Source organism: Rhynchophorus ferrugineus, unplaced genomic scaffold, assembly GCF_030347505.1.
Source record: "Rhynchophorus ferrugineus isolate W39M unplaced genomic scaffold, kcgeb_rfMv2 rfM1, whole genome shotgun sequence".
Taxonomy (NCBI): Eukaryota; Metazoa; Arthropoda; class Insecta; order Coleoptera; family Curculionidae; genus Rhynchophorus; species Rhynchophorus ferrugineus.
The window spans coordinates 92,184,493-92,203,617 of record NW_027472580.1 but is presented as its reverse complement, the minus strand read 5'-3'; positions in this window follow the sequence as shown (position 1 = coordinate 92,203,617).

Here is a 19,125-nt window from a genome sequence, read left to right as displayed (position 1 = left end):
CCGCCGGTTTCCCAATTTTGACTATAATGCGAAAACTGTAAGGGATAGAGACACGGGGTTTTCACCATAAGAATTACAACATATTTTTTAATAAACTGGCGAATTTTTACTGGTTTCTGTCGGATTTCGAAATCTTGAAAAATTCCTCCGGTCCCCCCTTTGCACTTTTTTCACGTAATTTTGAAAAGTTCAGTTTTTCAGTTCCTTTTATCATATTTTGTACTCCAAAGTACGCCGATTAAAAGTACTACTCGCATTTAGAATTACCTCAAATAGTTCCTGAGATATGGCGCATTATAATTTGATAAAATTGTCAAACCGCCGGTTTCCCAATTTTGACTATAATGCGAAAACTGTAAGGGATAGAGGCACGGGGTTTTCACCATAAGAATTACAACATATTTTTTAATAAACTGGCGAATTTTTACTGGTTTCTGTCGGATTTCGAAATCTTGAAAAATTCCTCCGGTCCCCCCTTTGCACTTTTTTCACGTAATTTTGAAAAGTTCACTTTTTCAGTTCCTTTTATCATATTTTGTACTCCAAAGTACGCCGATTAAAAGTACTACTCGGATTTTGAATTACCTCAAATAGTTCCTGAGTTATGGCGCATTATAATTTGATAAATTTGTCAAACCGCCGGTTTCCCAATTTTGACTATAATGCGAAAACTGTAAGGGATAGAGACACGGGGTTTTCACCATAAGAATTACAACATATTTTTTAATAAACTGGCGAATTTTTACTGGTTTCTGTCGGATTTCGAAATCTTGAAAAATTCCTCCGGTCCCCCCTTTGCACATTTTTCACGTAATTTTGAAAAGTTCACTTTTTCAGTTAATTTTATCATATTTTGTACTCCAAAGTGCGCCGATTAAAAGTACTACTCGCATTTTGAATTACCTCAAATAGTTCCTGAGATATGGCGCATAATAATTTGATAAAATTGTCAAACCGCCGGTTTCCCAATTTTGACTATAATGCGAAAACTGTAAGGGATAGAGACACGGGGTTTTCACCATAAGAATTACAACATATTTTTTAATAAACTGGCGAATTTTTACTGGTTTCTGTCGGATTTCGAAATCTTGAAAAATTCCTCCGGTCCCCCCTTTGCACTTTTTTCACGTAATTTTGAAAAGTTCACTTTTTCAGTTCCTTTTATCATATTTTGTACTCCAAAGTACGCCGATTAAAAGTACTACTCGCATTTTGAATTACCTCAAATAGTTCCTGAGATATGGCGCATTATAATTTGATAAATTTGTCAACCCGCCGGTTTCCCAATTTTGACTATAATGCGAAAACTGTAAGGGATAGAGACACGGGGTTTTCACCATAAGAATTACAACATATTTTTTAATATACTGGCGAATTTTTACTTGTTTCTGTCGGATTTCGAAATCTTGAAAAATTCCTCCGGTCCACCCTTTGCACTTTTTTCACGTAATTTTGAAAAGTTCACTTTTTCAGTTCCTTTTATCATATTTTGTACTCCAAAGTACGCCGATTAAAAGTACTACTCGCATTTTGAATGACCTCAAATAGTTCCTGAGATATGGCGCATTATAATTTGATAAATTTGTCAAACCGCCGGTTTCCCAATTTTGACTATAATGCGAAAACTGTAAGGGATAGAGACACGGGGTTTTCACCATAAGAATAACAACATATTTTTTAATAAACTGGCGAATTTTTACTGGTTTCTGTCGGATTTCGAAATCTTGAAAAATTCCTCCGGTCCCCCCTTTGCACTATTTTCACGTAATTTTGAAAAGTTCACTTTTTCAGTTCCTTTTATCATATTTTGTACTCCAAAGTAGGCCGATTAAAAGTACTACTCGCATTTTGAATTACCTCAAATAGTTTCTGAGATATGACGCATTGTAATTTGATAAATTTGTCAAACCGCCGGTTTTCCAATTTTACTATAATGCGAAAACTGTAAGGGATAGAGACACGGGGTTTTCACCATAAGAATTACAACATATTTTTTAATAAACTGGCGAATTTTTACTGGTTTCTGTCGGATTTCGATATCTTGAAAAATTCCTCCGGTCCCCCCTTTGCATTTTTTTCACGTAATTTTGAAAAGTTCACATTTTCAGTTCCTTTTATCATATTTTGTACTCCAAAGTACGCCGATTAAAAGTACTACTTGCATTTTGAATTACCTCAAATAGTTCCTGAGATATGGCGCATTATAATTTGATAAAATTGTCAAACCGCCGGTTTCCCAATTTTGACTATAATGCGAAAACTGTAAGGGATAGAGACACGGGGTCTTCACCATAAGAATTACAACATATTTTTTAATAAACTGGCGAATTTTTACTGGTTTCTGTCGGATTTCGAAATCTTGAAAAATTCCTCCGGTATCCCCTTTGCACTTTTTTCACGTAATTTTGAAAGGTTTACTTTTTCAGTTCCTTTTATCATATTTTGTACTCCAAAGTACGCCGATTAAAAGTACTACTCGCATTTTGAATTACCTCAAATAGTTTCTGAGATATGGCGCATTATAATTTGATAAATTTGTCAAACCGCCGGTTTCCCAATTTTGACTATAATGCGAAAACTGTAAGGGATAGAGACACGGGGTTTTCACCATAAGAATTACAACATATTTTTTAATAAACTGGCGAATTTTTACTGGTTTCTGTCGGATTTCAAAATCTTGAAAAATTCCTCCGGTCCCCCCTTTGCACTTTTTTCACGTAATTATGAAAAGTTCACTTTTTCAGTTCCTTTTATCATATTTTGTACTCCAAAGTACGCCGATTAAAAGTACTACTCGCATTTTGAATTACCTCAAATAGTTCCTGAGATATGGCGCATTATAATTTGATAAATTTGTCAAACCGCCGGTTTCCCAATTTTGACTATAATGCGAAAACTGTAAGGGATAGAGACACGGGGTTTTCACCATAAGAATTACAACATATTTTTTAATAAACTGGCGAATTTTTACTGGTTTCTGTCGGATTTCGAAATATTGAAAAATTCCTCCGGTCCCCCCTTTGCACATTTTTCACGTAATTTTGAAAAGTTCACTTTTTCAGTTAATTTTATCATATTTTGTACTCCAAAGTGCGCCGATTAAAAGTACTACTCGCATTTTGAATTACCTCAAATAGTTCCTGAGATATGGCGCATAATAATTTAATAAAATTGTCAAACCGCCGGTTTCCCAATTTTGACTATAATGCGAAAACTGTAAGGGATAGAGACACGGGGTTTTCACCATAAGAATTACAACATATTTTTTAATAAACTGGCGAATTTTTACTGGTTTCTGTCGGATTTCGAATTCTTGAAAAATTCCTCCGGTCCCCCCTTTGCACTTTTTTCACGTAATTTTGAAAAGTTCACTTTTTCAGTTCCTTTTATCATATTTTGTACTCCAAAGTACGCCGATTAAAAGTACTACTCGCATTTTGAATTACCTCAAATAGTTCCTGAGATATGGCGCATTATAATTTGATAAATTTGTCAAACCGCCGGTTTCCCAATTTTGACTATAATGCGAAAACTGTAAGGGATAGAGACACGGGGTTTTCACCATAAGAATTACAATATATTTTTTAATAAACTGGCGAATTTTTACTGGTTTCTGTCGGATTTCGAAATCTTGAAAAATTCCTCCGGTCCCCCCTTTGCACTTTTTTCACGTAATTTTGAAAAGTTCACATTTTCAGTTCCTTTTATCATATTTTGTACTCCAAAGTACGCCGATTAAAAGTACTACTCGCATTTTGAATGACCTCAAATAGTTCCTGAGATATGGCGCATTATAATTTGATAAATTTGTCAAACCGCCGGTTTCCCAATTTTGACTATAATGCGAAAACTGTAAGGGATAGAGACACGGGGTTTTCACCATAAGAATAACAACATATTTTTTAATATACTGGCGAATTTTTACTGGTTTCTGTCGGATTTCGAAATCTTGAAAAATTCCTCCGGTCCCCCCTTTGCATTTTTTTCACGTAATTTTGAAAAGTTCACATTTTCAGTTCCTTTTATCATATTTTGTACTCCAAAGTACGCCGATTAAAAGTACTACTTGCATTTTGAATTACCTCAAATAGTTCCTGAGATATGGCGCATTATAATTTGATAAAATTGTCAAACCGCCGGTTTCCCAATTTTGACTATAATGCGAAAACTGTAAGGGATAGAGACACGGGGTCTTCACCATAAGAATTACAACATATTTTTTAATAAACTGGCGAATTTTTACTGGTTTCTGTCGGATTTCGAAATCTTGAAAAATTCCTCCGGTATCCCCTTTGCACTTTTTTCACGTAATTTTGAAAAGTTTCCCAATTTTTACTATAATGCGAAAACTGTAAGGGATAGAGACACGGGGTTTTCGCCATAAGAATTACAACATATTTTTTAATAAACTGGCGAATTTTTACTGGTTTCTGTCGGATTTCGAAATCTTGAAAAATTCCTCCGGTCCCCCCTTTGCACTTTTTTCACGTAATTTTGAAAAGTTCACTTTTTCAGTTCCTTTTATCATATTTTGTACTCCAAAGTACGCCGATTAAAAGTACTACTCGCATTTTGAATTACCTCAAATAGTTCCTGAGATATGGCGCATTATAATTTGATAAATTTGTCAAACCGCCGGTTTCCCAATTTTGACTATAATGCGAAAACTGTAAGGGATAGAGACACGGGGTTTTCACCATAAGAATTACAACATATTTTTTAATAAACTGGCGAATTTTTACTGGTTTCTGTCGGATTTCGAAATATTGAAAAATTCCTCCGGTCCCCCCTTTGTACTTTTTTCACGCAATTTTGAAAAGTTTCCCAATTTTGACTATAATGCGAAAACTGTAAGTGATAGAGACACGGGGTTTTCACCATAAGAATTACAACATATTTTTTAATAAACTGGCGAATTTTTACTGGTTTCTGTCGGATTTTAAAATCTTGAAAAATTCCTCCGGTCCCCCCTTTGCACTTTTTTCACGTAATTTTGAAAAGTTCACTTTTTCAGTTCCTTTTATCATATTTTGTACTCCAAAGTACGCCGATTAAAAGTACTACTCGCATTTTGAATTACCTCAAATAGTTCCTGAGATATGGCGCATTATAATTTGATAAATTTGTCAAACCGCCGGTTTCCCAATTTTGACTATAATGCGAAAACTGTAAGGGATAGAGACACGGGGTTTTCACCATAAGAATTACAACATATTTTTTAATAAACTGGCGAATTTTTACTGGTTTCTGTCGGATTTCGAAATATTGAAAAATTCCTCCGGTCCCCCCTTTGTACTTTTTTCACGCAATTTTGAAAAGTTTCCCAATTTTGACTATAATGCGAAAACTGTAAGGGATAGAGACACGGGGTTTTCGCCATAAGAATTACAACATATTTTTTAATAAACTGGCGAATTTTTACTGGTTTCTGTCGGATTTCGAAATCTTGAAAAATTCCTCCGGTCCCCCCTTTGCACTTTTTTCACGTAATTTTGAAAAGTTCACATTTTCGGTTCCTTTTATCATATTTTGTACTCCAAATTACGCCGATTAAAAGTACTACTCGCATTTGGAATTACCTCAAATAGTTCCTGAGATATGACGCATTGTAATTTGATAAATTTGTCAAACCGCCGGTTTCCCAATTTTGACTATAATGCGAAAACTGTAAGGGATAGAGACACGGGGTTTTCGCCATAAGAATTACAACATATTTTTTAATAAACTGGCGAATTTTTACTGGTTTCTGTCGGATTTCGAAATCTTGAAAAATTCCTCCGGTCCCCCCTTTGCACTTTTTTCACGTAATTATGAAAAGTTCACTTTTTCAGTTCTTTTTATCATATTTTGTACTCCAAAGTACGCCGATTAAAAGTACTACTCGCATTTTGAATTACCTCAAATAGTTCCTGAGATATGGCGCATTATAATTTGATAAAATTGTCAAACCGCCGGATTCCCAATTTTGTCTATAATGCGAAAACTTTAAGGGATAGAGACACGGGGTCTTCACCATAAGAATTACAACATATTTTTTAATAAACTGGCGAATTTTTACTAGTTTCTGTCGGATTTCGAAATCTTGAAAAATTCCTCCGGTCCCCCCTTTGCACTTTTTTCACGTAATTTTGAATGATTTCACTTTTTCAGTTCCTTTTATCATATTTTGTACTCCAAAGTACGCCGATTAAAAGTACTATTCGCATTTTGAATTACCTCAAATAGTTTCTGAGATATGACGCATTGTAATTTGATAAATTTGTCAAACCGCCGGTTTCCCAATTTTGACTATAATGCGAAAACTGTAAGGGATAGAGACACGGGGTTTTCACCATAAGAATTACAACATATTTTCTAATAAACTGGCGAATTTTTACTGGTTTCTGTCGGATTTCGAAATCTTGAAAAAAGCACTTTTTTCACGTAATTATGAAAAGTTCACTTTTTCAGTTCCTTTTATCATATTTTGTACTCCAAAGTACGCCGATTAAAAGTACTATTCGCATTTTGAATTACCTCAAATAGTTTCTGAGATATGACGCATTGTAATTTGATAAATTTGTCAAACCGCCGGTTTCCCAATTTTGACTATAATGCGAAAACTGTAAGGGATAGAGACACGGGGTTTTCACCATAAGAATTACAACATATTTTTTAATAAACTGGCGAATTTTTACTGGTTTCTGTCGGATTTCGAAATCTTGAAAAATTCCTCCGGTCCCCCCTTTGCACTTTTTTCACGTAATTTTGAAAGGTTCACTTTTTCAGTTCCTTTTATCATATTTTGTACTCCAAAGTACGCCGATTAAAAGTACTACTCGCATTTTGAATTACCTCAAATAGTTTCTGAGATATGACGCATTGTAATTTGATAAATTTGTCAAACCGCCGGTTTCCCAATTTTGACTATAATGCGAAAACTGTAAGGGATAGAGACACGGGGTTTTCACCATAAGAATTACAACATATTTTTTAATAAACTGGCGAATTTTTACTGGTTTCTGTCGGATTTCGAAATCTTGAAAAATTCCTCCGGTCCCCCCTTTGCACTTTTTTCACGTAATTTTGAAAAGTTCACTTTTTCAGTTCCTTTTATCATATTTTGTACTCCAAAGTACGCCGATTAAAAGTACTACTCGCATTTTGAATTACCTCAAATAGTTCCTGAGATATGGCGCATTATAATTTGATAAATTTGTCAAACCGCCGGTTTCCCAATTTTGACTATAATGCGAAAACTGTAAGGGATAGAGACACGGGGTTTTCACCATAAGAATTACAACATATTTTTTAATAAACTGGCGAATTTTTACTGGTTTCTGTCGGATTTCGAAATCTTGAAAAATTCCTCCGGTCCCCCCTTTGTACTTTTTTCACGCAATTTTGAAAAGTTTCCCAATTTTGACTATAATGCGAAAACTGTAAGGGATAGAGACACGGGGTTTTCGCCATAAGAATTACAACATATTTTTTAATAAACTGGCGAATTTTTACTAGTTTCTGTCGGATTTCGAAATCTTGAAAAATTCCTACGGTCCCCCCTTTGAACTTTTTTCACGTAATTTTGAAAAGCTCACTTTTTCGGTTCCTTTTATCATATTTTGTACTCCAAATTACGCCGATTAAAAGTACTACACGCATTTGGAATTACCTCAAATAGTTCCTGAGATATGGCGCAGTAAAATTTGATAAAATTGTCAAACCGCCGGTTTCCCAATTTTGACTATAATGCGAAAACTGTAAGTGAGAGAGACACGGGGTTTTCACCATAAGAATTACAACATATTTTTTAATAAACTGGCGAATTTTTACTGGTTTCTGTCGGATTTCAAAATCTTGAAAAATTCCTCCGGTCCCCCCTTTGTACTTTTTTCACGTAATTTTGAAAAGTTCACTTTTTCAGTTCCTTTTATCATATTTTGTACTCCAAAGTACGCCGATTAAAAGTACTACTCGCATTTTGAATTATCTCAAATAGTTTCTGAGATATGACGCATTGTAATTTGATAAATTTGTCAAACCGCCGGATTCCCAATTTTGACTATAATGCGAAAACAGTAAGGGATAGAGACACGGGGTTTTCGCCATAAGAATTACAACATATTTTTTAATAAACTGGCGAATTTTTACTGGTTTCTGTCGGATTTCGAAATCTTGAAAAATTCTTCCGTTCCCCCCTTTGCACTTTTTTCACGTAATTATGAAAAGTTCACTTTTTCAGTTCCTTTTATCATATTTTGTACTCCAAAGTACGCCGATTAAAAGTACTACTCGCATTTTGAATTACCTCAAATAGTTCCTGAGATATGGCGCATTATAATTTGATAAAATTGTCAAACCGCCGGATTCCCAATTTTGACTATAATGCGAAAACTGTAAGGGGTAGAGACACGGGGTTTTCACCATAAGAATTACAACATATTTTTTAATAAACTGGCGAATTTTTACTAGTTTCTGTCGGATTTCGAAATCTTGAAAAATTCCTCCGGTCCCCCCTTTGCACTTTTTTCACGTAATTTTTGAAAGGTTCATTTTTTCAGTTCCTTTTATCATATTTTGTACTGCAAAGTACGCCGATTAAAAGTACTACTCGCATTTTGAATTACCTCAAATAGTTCCTGAGATATGGCGCATTATAATTTGATAAAATTGTCAAACCGCCGGTTTCCCAATTTTGTCTATAATGCGAAAACTTTAAGGGATAGAGACACGGGGTCTTCACCATAAGAATTACAACATATTTTTTAATAAACTGGCGAATTTTTACTGGTTTCTGTCGGATTTCGAAATCTTGAAAAATTCCTCCGGTCCCCCCTTTGCACTTTTTTCACGTAATTTTGAAAAGTTCACTTTTTCAGTTCCTTTTATCATATTTTGTACTCCAAAGTACGCCGATTAAAAGTACTACTCGCATTTTGAATTACCTCAAATAGTTTCTGAGATATGACGCATTGTAATTTAATAAATTTGTCAAACCGCCGGTTTCCCAATTTTGACTATAATGCGAAAACTGTAAGGGATAGAGACACGGGGTTTTCACCATAAGAATTACAACATATTTTTTAATAAACTGGCGAATTTTTACTGGTTTCTGTCGGATTTCGAAATCTTGAAAAATTCCTCCGGTCCCCCCTTTGCACTTTTTTCACGTAATTTTGAAAATTTCACTTTTTCAGTTCCTTTTATCATATTTTGTACTCCAAAGTACGCCGATTAAAAGTACTACTCGCATTTTGAATTACCTCAAATAGTTTCTGAGATATGACGCATTGTAATTTGATAAATTTGTCAAACCGCCGGTTTCCCAATTTTGACTATAATGCGAAAACTGTAAGGGATAGAGACACGGGGTTTTCACCATAAGAATTACAACATATTTTCTAATAAACTGGCGAATTTTTACTGGTTTCTGTCGGATTTCGAAATCTTGAAAAATTCCTCCGGTCCCCCCTTTGCACTTTTTTCACGTAATTATGAAAAGTTCACTTTTTCAGTTCCTTTTATCATATTTTGTACTCCAAAGTACGCCGATTAAAAGTACTATTCGCATTTTGAATTACCTCAAATAGTTTCTGAGATATGACGCATTGTAATTTGATAAATTTTTCAAACCGCCGGTTTCCCAATTTTGACTATAATGCGAAGACTGTAAGGGATAGAGACACGGGGTTTTCACCATAAGAATTACAACATATTTTTTAATAAACTGGCGAATTTTTACTGGTTTCTGTCGGATTTCGAAATCTTGAAAAATTCCTCCGGTCCCCCCTTTGCACTTTTTTCACGTAATTTTAAAAAGTTCACTTTTTCAGTTCCTTTTATCATATTTTGTACTCCAAATTACGCCGATTAAAAGTACTACTCGCATTTTGAATTATCTCAAATAGTTTCTGAGATATGACGCATTGTAATTTGATAAATTTGTCAAACCGCCGGTTTCCCAATTTTGACTATAATGCGAAAACTGTAAGGGATAGAGACACGGGGTTTTCGCCATAAGAATTACAACATATTTTTTAATAAACTGGCGAATTTTTACTGGTTTCTGTCGGATTTCGAAATCTTGAAAAATTCCTCCGGTCCCCCCTTTGCACTTTTTTCACGTAATTATGAAAAGTTCACTTTTTCAGTTCCTTTTATCATATTTTGTACTCCAAAGTACGCCGATTAAAAGTACTACTCGCATTTTGAATTACCTCAAATAGTTCCTGAGATATGACGCATTATAATTTGATAAAATTGTCAAACCGCCGGATTCCCAATTTTGACTATAATGCGAAAACTGTAAGTGGTAGAGACACGGGGTTTTCACCATAAGAATTACAACATATTTTTTAATAAACTGGCGAATTTTTACTAGTTTCTGTCGAATTTCGAAATCTTGAAAAATTCCTCCGGTCCCCCCTTTGCACTTTTTTCACGTAATTTTGAAAAGTTCACTTTTTCAGTTCCTTTTATCATATTTTGTACTCCAAAGTACGCCGATTAAAAGTACTACTCGCATTTTGAATTACCTCAAATAGTTTCTGAGATATGACGCATTGTAATTTAATAAATTTGTCAAACCGCCGGTTTCCCAATTTTGACTATAATGCGAAAACCGTAAGGGATAGAGACACGGGGTTTTCACCATAAGAATTACAACATATTTTTTAATAAACTGGCGAATTTTTACTGGTTTCTGTCGGATTTCGAAATCTTGAAAAATTCCTCCGGTCCCCCCTTTGCACTTTTTTCACGTAATTTTGAGAAGTTCACTTTTTCAGTTCCTTTTATCATATTTTGTACTCCAAAGTACGCCGATTAAAAGTACTACTCGCATTTTGAATTATCTCAAATAGTTTCTGAGATATGACGCATTGTAATTTGATAAATTTGTCAAACCGCCGGTTTCCCAATTTTGACTATAATGCGAAAACTGTAAGGGATAGAGACACGGGGTTTTCACCATAAGAATTACAACATATTTTTTAATAAACTGGCGAATTTTTACTGGTTTCTGTCGGATTTCGAAATCTTGAAAAATTCCTCCGGTCCCCCCTTTGTACTTTTTTCACGCAATTTTGAAAAGTTTCCCAATTTTGACTATAATGCGAAAACTGTAAGGGATAGAGACACGGGGTTTTCGCCATAAGAATTACAACATATTTTTTAATAAACTGGCGAATTTTTACTGGTTTCTGTCGGATTTCGAAATCTTGAAAAATTCCTCCGGTCCCCCCTTTGCACTTTTTTCACGTAATTTTGAATAGTTCACTTTTTCAGTTCCTTTTATCATATTTTGTACTCCAAAGTACGCCGATTAAAAGTACTACTCGCATTTTGAATTATCTCAAATAGTTTCTGAGATATGATGCATTGTAATTTGATAAATTTGTCAAACCGCCGGTTTCCCAATTTTGACTATAATGCGAAAACTGTAAGGGATAGAGACACGGGGTTTTCGCCATAAGAATTACAACATATTTTTTAATAAACTGGCGAATTTTTACTGGTTTCTGTTGGATTTCGAAATCTTGAAAAATTCCTCCGTTCCCCCCTTTGCACTTTTTTCACGTAATTATGAAAAGTTCACTTTTTCAGTTCCTTTTATCATATTTTGTACTCCAAAGTACGCCGATTAAAAGTACTATTCGCATTTTGAATTACCTCAAATAGTTTCTGAGATATGACGCATTGTAATTTGATAAATTTGTCAAACCGCCGGTTTCCCAATTTTGACTATAATGCGAAAACTGTAAGGGATAGAGACACGGGGTTTTCACCATAAGAATTACAACATATTTTTTAATAAACTGGCGAATTTTTACTGGTTTCTGTCGGATTTCGAAATCTTGAAAAATTCCTCCGGTCCCCCCTTTGCACTTTTTTCACGTAATTTTGAAAAGTTCACTTTTTCAGTTCCTTTTATCATATTTTGTACTCCAAATTACGCCGATTAAAAGTACTACTCGCATTTGGAATTACCTCAAATAGTTCCTGAGATATGGCGCATTAAAATTTGATAAAATTGTCAAACCGCCGGTTTCCCAATTTTGACTATAATGCGAAAACTGTAAGGGATAGAGACACGGGGTTTTCACCATAAGAATTACAACATATTTTTTAATAAACTGGCGAATTTTTACTGGTTTCTGTCGGATTTCAAAATCTTGAAAAATTCCTCCGTTCCCCCCTTTGCACTTTTTTCAGGTAATTATGAAAAGTTCACTTTTTCAGTTCCTTTTATCATATTTTGTACTCCAAAGTACGCCGATTAAAAGTACTACTCGCATTTTGAATTACCTCAAATAGTTCCTGAGATATGGCGCATTATAATTTGATAAATTTGTCAAACCGCCGGTTTCCCAATTTTGACTATAATGCGAAAACAGTAAGGGATAGAGACACGGGGTTTTCACCATAAGAATTACAACATATTTTTTAATAAACTGGCGAATTTTTACTTGTTTCTGTCGGATTTCAAAATCTTGAAAAATTCCTCCGGTCCCCCCTTTGCACTTTTTTCACGTAATTTTGAAAAGTTCATTTTTTCAGTTCCTTTTATCATATTTTGTACTCCAAAGTACGCCGATTAAAAGTACTACTCGCATTTTGAATTATCTCAAATAGTTTCTGAGATATGACGCATTGTAATTTGATAAATTTGTCAAACTGCCGGTTTCCCAATTTTGACTATAATGCGAAAACTGTAAGTGATAGAGACACGGGGTTTTCGCCATAAGAATTACAACATATTTTTTAATAAACTGGCGAATTTTTACCGGTTTCTGTCGGATTTCGAAATCTTGACAAATTCCTCCGGTCCCCCCTTTGCACTTTTTTCACGTAATTTTGAAAAGTTCGCTTTTTCAGTTCCTTTTATCATATCTTGCACTCCAAAGTACGCCGATTAAAAGTACTACTCGCATTTTGAATTATCTCAAATAGTTTCTGAGATATGACGCATTGTAATTTGATAAATTTGTCAAACCGCCGGTTTTCCAATTTTGACTATAATGCGAAAACTGTAAGGGATAGAGACACGAGGTTTTCACCATAATAATTACAACATATTTTTTAATAAACTGGCGAATTTTTACTGGTTTCTGTCGGATTTCAAAATCTTGAAAAATTCCTCCGTTCCCCCTTTGCACTTTTTTCACGTAATTTTGAAAAGTTCACTTTTTCAGTTCCTTTTATCATATTTTGTACTCCAAAGTGCGCCGATTAAAAGTACTACTCGCATTTTGAATTATCTCAAATAGTTTCTGAGATATGACGCATTGTAATTTGATAAATTTGTCAAACCGCCGGTTTCCCAATTTTGACTATAATGCGAAAACTGTAAGGGATAGAGACACGGGATTTTCGCCATAAGAATTACAACATATTTTTTAATAAACTGGCGAATTTTTACTGGTTTCTGTCGGATTTCGAAATTTTGAAAAATTCCTCCGGTCCCCCCTTTGCACTTTTTTCACGTAATTTTGAAAAGTTCACTTTTTCAGTTCCTTTTAACATATTTTGTACTCCAAAGTACGCCGATTAAAAGTACTACTCGCATTTTGAATTACCTCAAATAGTTTCTGAGATATGACGCAATGTAATTTGATAAACTTGTCAAACCGCCGGTTTCCCAATTTTGACTATAATGCGAAAACTGTAAGGGATAGAGACACGGAGTTTTCACCATAAGAATTACAACATATTTTTTAATAAACTGGCGAATTTTTACTGGTTTCTGTCGGATTTCGAAATCTTGAAAAATTCCTCCGGTCCCCCCTTTGCACTTTTTTCACGTAATTTTGAAAAGTTCACTTTTTCAGTTCCTTTTATCATATTTTGTACTCCAAAGTACGCCGATTAAAAGTACTACTCGCATTTTGAATTACCTCAAATAGTTTCTGAGATATGACGCATTGTAATTTGATAAACTTGTCAAACCGCCGGTTTCCCAATTTTGACTATAATGCGAAAACTGTAAGGGATAGAGACACGGAGTTTTCACCATAAGAATTACAACATATTTTTTAATAAACTGGCGAATTTTTACTGGTTTCTGTCGGATTTCGAAATCTTGAAAAATTCCTCCGGTCCCCCCTTTGCACTTTTTTCACGTAATTTTGAAAAGTTCACTTTTTCAGTTCCTTTTATCATATTTTGTACTCCAAAGTACGCCGATTAAAAGTACTATTCGCATTTTGAATTACCTCAAATAGTTCCTGAGATATGGCGCATTATAATTTGATAAATTTGTCAAACCGCCGGTTTCCCAATTTTGGCTATAATGCGAAAACTGTAAGGGATAGAGACACGGGGTTTTCACCATAAGAATTACAACATATTTTTTAATAAACTGGCGAATTTTTACTGGTTTCTGTCGGATTTCGAAATCTTGAAAAATTCCTCCGGTCCCCCCTATGCACTTTTCTCACGTAATTTTGAAAAGTTCACTTTTTCAGTTCCTTTTATTATATTTTGTACTCCAAAGTACGCCGATTAAAAGTACTATTCGCATTTGGAATTACCTCAAATAGTTCCTGAGATATGGCGCATTAAAATTTGATAAAATTGTCAAACCGCCGGTTTCCCAATTTTGACTATAATGCGAAAACTGTAAGGGATAGAGACACGGGGTTTTCACCATAAGAATTACAACATATTTTTTAATAAACTGGCGAAATTTTACTGGTTTCTGTCGGATTTCAAAATCTTGAAAAATTCCTCCGGTCCCCCCTTTGCACTTTTTTCACGTAATTTTGAAAAGTTCACTTTTTCAGTTCCTTTTATCATATTTTGTACTCCAAAGTACGCCGATTAAAAGTACTACTCGCATTTTGAATTATCTCAAATAGTTTCTGAGATATGACGCATTGTAATTTGATAAATTTGTCAAACCGCCGCTTTTCCAATTTTGACTATAATGCGAAAACTGTAAGGGATAGAGACACGGGGTTTTCACCATAAGAATTACAACATATTTTTTAATAAACTGGCAAAATTTTACTGGTTTCTGTCGGATTTCGAAATCTTGAAAAATTCCTCCGGTCCCCCCTTTCCACTTTTTTCACGTAATTTTGAAAAGTTCACTTTTTCAGTTCCTTTTATCATATTTTGTACTCCAAAGTACGCCGATTAAAAGTACTACTCGCATTTTGAATTACCTCCAATTGTTCCTGAGATATGGCGCATTATAATTTGATAAATTTGTCAAACCGCCGGTTTCCCAATTTTGACTATAATGCGAAAACTGTAAGGAATAGAGACACGGGGTTTTCACCATAAGAATTACAACATATTTTTTAATAAACTGGCGAATTTTTACTGGTTTCTGTCGGATTTCGAAATCTTGAAAAATTCCTCCGGTCCCCCCTTTGCACTTTTTTCACGTAATTTTGAAAAGTTCACTTTTTCAGTCCCTTTTATCATATTTTGTACTCCAAAGTACGCCGATTAAAAGTACTACTCGCATTCTGAATTACCTCAAATAGTTCCTGAGATATGGCGCATTATAATTTGATAAAATTGTCAAACCGCCGGTTTCCCAATTTTGACTATAATGCGAAAACTGTAAGGGATAGAGACACGGGGTTTTCACCATAAGAATTACAACACATTTTTTAATAAACTGGCGAATTTTTACTGGTTTCTGTCGGATTTCAAAATCTTGAAATATTCCTCCGGTCCCCCCTTTGCACTTTTTTCACGTAATTTTGAAAAGTTCACTTTTTCAGTTCCTTTTATCATATTTTGTACTCCAAAGTACGCCGATTAAAAGTACTACTCGCATTTTGAATTACCTCAATTAGTTTCTGAGATATGACGCATTGTAATTTGATAAATTTGTCAAACCGCCGGTTTCCCAATATTGACTATAATGCGAAAACTGAGAGGGATAGAGACACGGGGTTTTCACCATAAGAATTACAACATATTTTTTAATAAACTGGCGAATTTTTACTGGTTTCTGTCGGATTTCGAAATCTTGAAAAATTCCTCCGGTCCCCCCTTTGCACTTTTTTCACGTAATTTTGAAAAGTTCACTTTTTCAGTTCCTTTTATCATATTTTGTACTCCAAAGTACGCCGATTAAAAGTACTACTCGCATTTTGAATTACCTCAAATAGTTCCTGAGATATGACTCATTATAATTTGATAAAATTGTCAAACCGCCGGTTTCCCAATTTTGACTATAATGCGAAAACTGTAAGGGATAGAGACATGGGGTTTTCGCCATAAGAATTACAACATATTTTTTAATAAACTGGCGAAATTTTACTGGTTTCTGTCGGATTTCGAAATCTTGAAAAATTCCTCCGGTCCCCCCTTTGCACTTTTTTCACGTAATTATGAAAAGTTCACTTTTTCAGTTCCTTTTATCATATTTTGTACTCCAAAGTACGCCGATTAAAAGTACTACTCGCATTTTGAATTACCTCAATTAGTTTCTGAGATATGACGCATTATAATTTGATAAATTTGTCAAACCGCCGGTTTCCCAATTTTGACTATAATGCGAAAACTGTAAGGGATAGAGACACGGGGTTTTCACCATAAGAATTACAACATATTTTTTAATAAACTGGCGAATTTTTACTGATTTCTGTCGGATTTCGAAATCTTGAAAAATTCCTCCGGTCCCCCCTTTGCACTTTTTTCACGTAATTCTGAAAAGTTCACTTTTTCAGTTCCTTTTATCATATTTTGTACTCCAAAGTACGCCGATTAAAAGTACTACTCGCATTTGGAATTACCTCAAATGGTTCCTGAGATATGGTGCATTAAAATTTGATAAAATTGTCAAACCGCCGGTTTCCCAATTTTGACTGTAATGCGAAAACTGTAAGGGATAGAGACACGGGGTTTTCACCATAAGAATTACAACATATTTTTTAATAAACTGGCGAATTTTTACTGGTTTCTGTCGGATTTCGAAATCTTGAAAAATTCCTCCGGTCCCCCCTTTGCACTTTTTTCGCGTAATTTTGAAAAGTTCACTTTTTCAGTTCCTTTTATCATATTTTGTACTCCAAAGTACGCCGATTAAAAGTACTACCCGCATTTTGAATTATCTCAAATAGTTTCTGAGATATGACGCATTGTAATTTGATAAATTTGTCAAACCGCCGGTTTCCAATTTTGACTATAATGCGAAAACTGTAAGGGATAGAGACACGTGGTTTTCACCATAAGAATTACAACATATTTTTTAATAAACTGGCGAATTTTTACTGGTTTCTGTCGGATTTCGAAATCTTGAAAAATTCCTCCGGTCCCCCCTTTGCACTTTTTTCGCGTAATTTTGAAAAGTTCACTTTTTCAGTTCCTTTTATCATATTTTGTACTCCAAAGTACGCCGATTAAAAGTACTACTCGCATTTTGAATTATCTCAAATAGTTTCTGAGATATGACGCATTGTAATTTGATAAATTTGTCAAACCGCCGGTTTCCAATTTTGACTATAATGCGAAAACTGTAAGGGATAGAGACACGGGGTTTTCACCATAAGAATTACAACATATTTTTTAATAAACTGGCGAATTTTTACTGGTTTCTGTCGGATTTCGAAATCTTGAAAAATTCCTCCGGTCCCCCCTTTGCACTTTTTCCACGTAATTTTGAAAAGTTCACTTTTTCAGTTCCTTTTATCATATTTTGTACTCCAAAGTACGCCGATTAAAAGTACTACTCGCATTTTGAATTACCTCAAATAGTTCCTGAGATATGGCGCATTATAATTTGATAAAATTGTCAAACCGCCGGTTTCCCAATTTTGACTATAATGCGAAAACTGTAAGGGATAGAGACACTGGGTTTTCACCATAAGAATTACAACATATTTTTTAATAAACTGGCGAATTTTTACTGGTTTCTGTCGGATTTCGAAATCTTGAAAAATTCCTCCGGTCCCCCCTTTGCACTTTTTTCACGTAATTTTGAAAAGTTCACTTTTTCAGTTCCTTTTATCATATTTTGTACTCCAAAGTACGCCGATTAAAAGTACTACTCGCATTTGGAATTACCTCAAATAGTTCCTGAGATATGGCGCATTAAAATTTGATAAAATTGTCAAACCGCCGGTTTCCCAATTATGACTATAATGCGAAAACTGTAAGGGATAGAGACACGGGGTTTTCACCATAAGAATTACAACATATTTTTTAATAAACTGGCGAATTTTTACTGGTTTCTGTCGGATTTCGAAATCTTGAAAAATTCCTCCGGTCCCCCCTTTGCACTTTTTTCACGTAATTTTGAAAAGTTCACTTTTTCAGTTAATTTTATCATATTTTGTACTCCAAAGTACGCCGATTAAAAGTACTACTCGCATTTTGAAATACCTCAAATAGTTTCTGAGATATGACGCATTGTAATTTGATAAATTTGTCAAACCGCCGGTTTCCCAATTTTGACTGTAATGCGAAAACTGTATGGGAAAGAGACACGGGGTTTTCACCATAAGAATTACAACATATTTTTTAATAAACTGGCGAGTTTTTACTGGTTTCTGTCGGATTTCGAAATCTTGAAAAATTCCTCCGGTCCCCCCTTTGCACTTTTTTCGCGTAATTTTGAAAAGTTCACTTTTTCAGTTCCTTTTATCATATTTTGTACTCCAAAGTACGCCGATTAAAAGTACTACTCGCATTTTGAATTATCTCAAATAGTTTCTGAGATATGACGCATTGTAATTTGATAAATTTGTCAAACTGCCGGTTTTCCAATTTTGACTATAATGCGAAAACTGTAAGGGATAGAGACACGGGGTTTTCACCATAAGAATTACAACATATTTTTTAATAAACTGACGAATTTTTACTGGTTTCTGTCGGATTTCGAAATCTTGAAAAATTCCTCCGGTCCCCCCTTTGCACTTTTTTCACGTAATTTTGAAAGGTTCACTTTTTCAGTTCCTTTTATCATATTTTGTACTCCAAAGTACGCCGATTAAAAGTACTACTCGCATTTTGAATTATCTCAAATAGTTTCTGAGATATGACGCATTGTAATTTGATAAATTTGTCAAACCGCCGGTTTCCAATTTTGACTATAATGCGTAAACTGTAAGGGATAGAGACACGGGGTTTTCACCATAAGAATTACAACATATTTTTTAATAAACTGGCGAAATTTTACTGGTT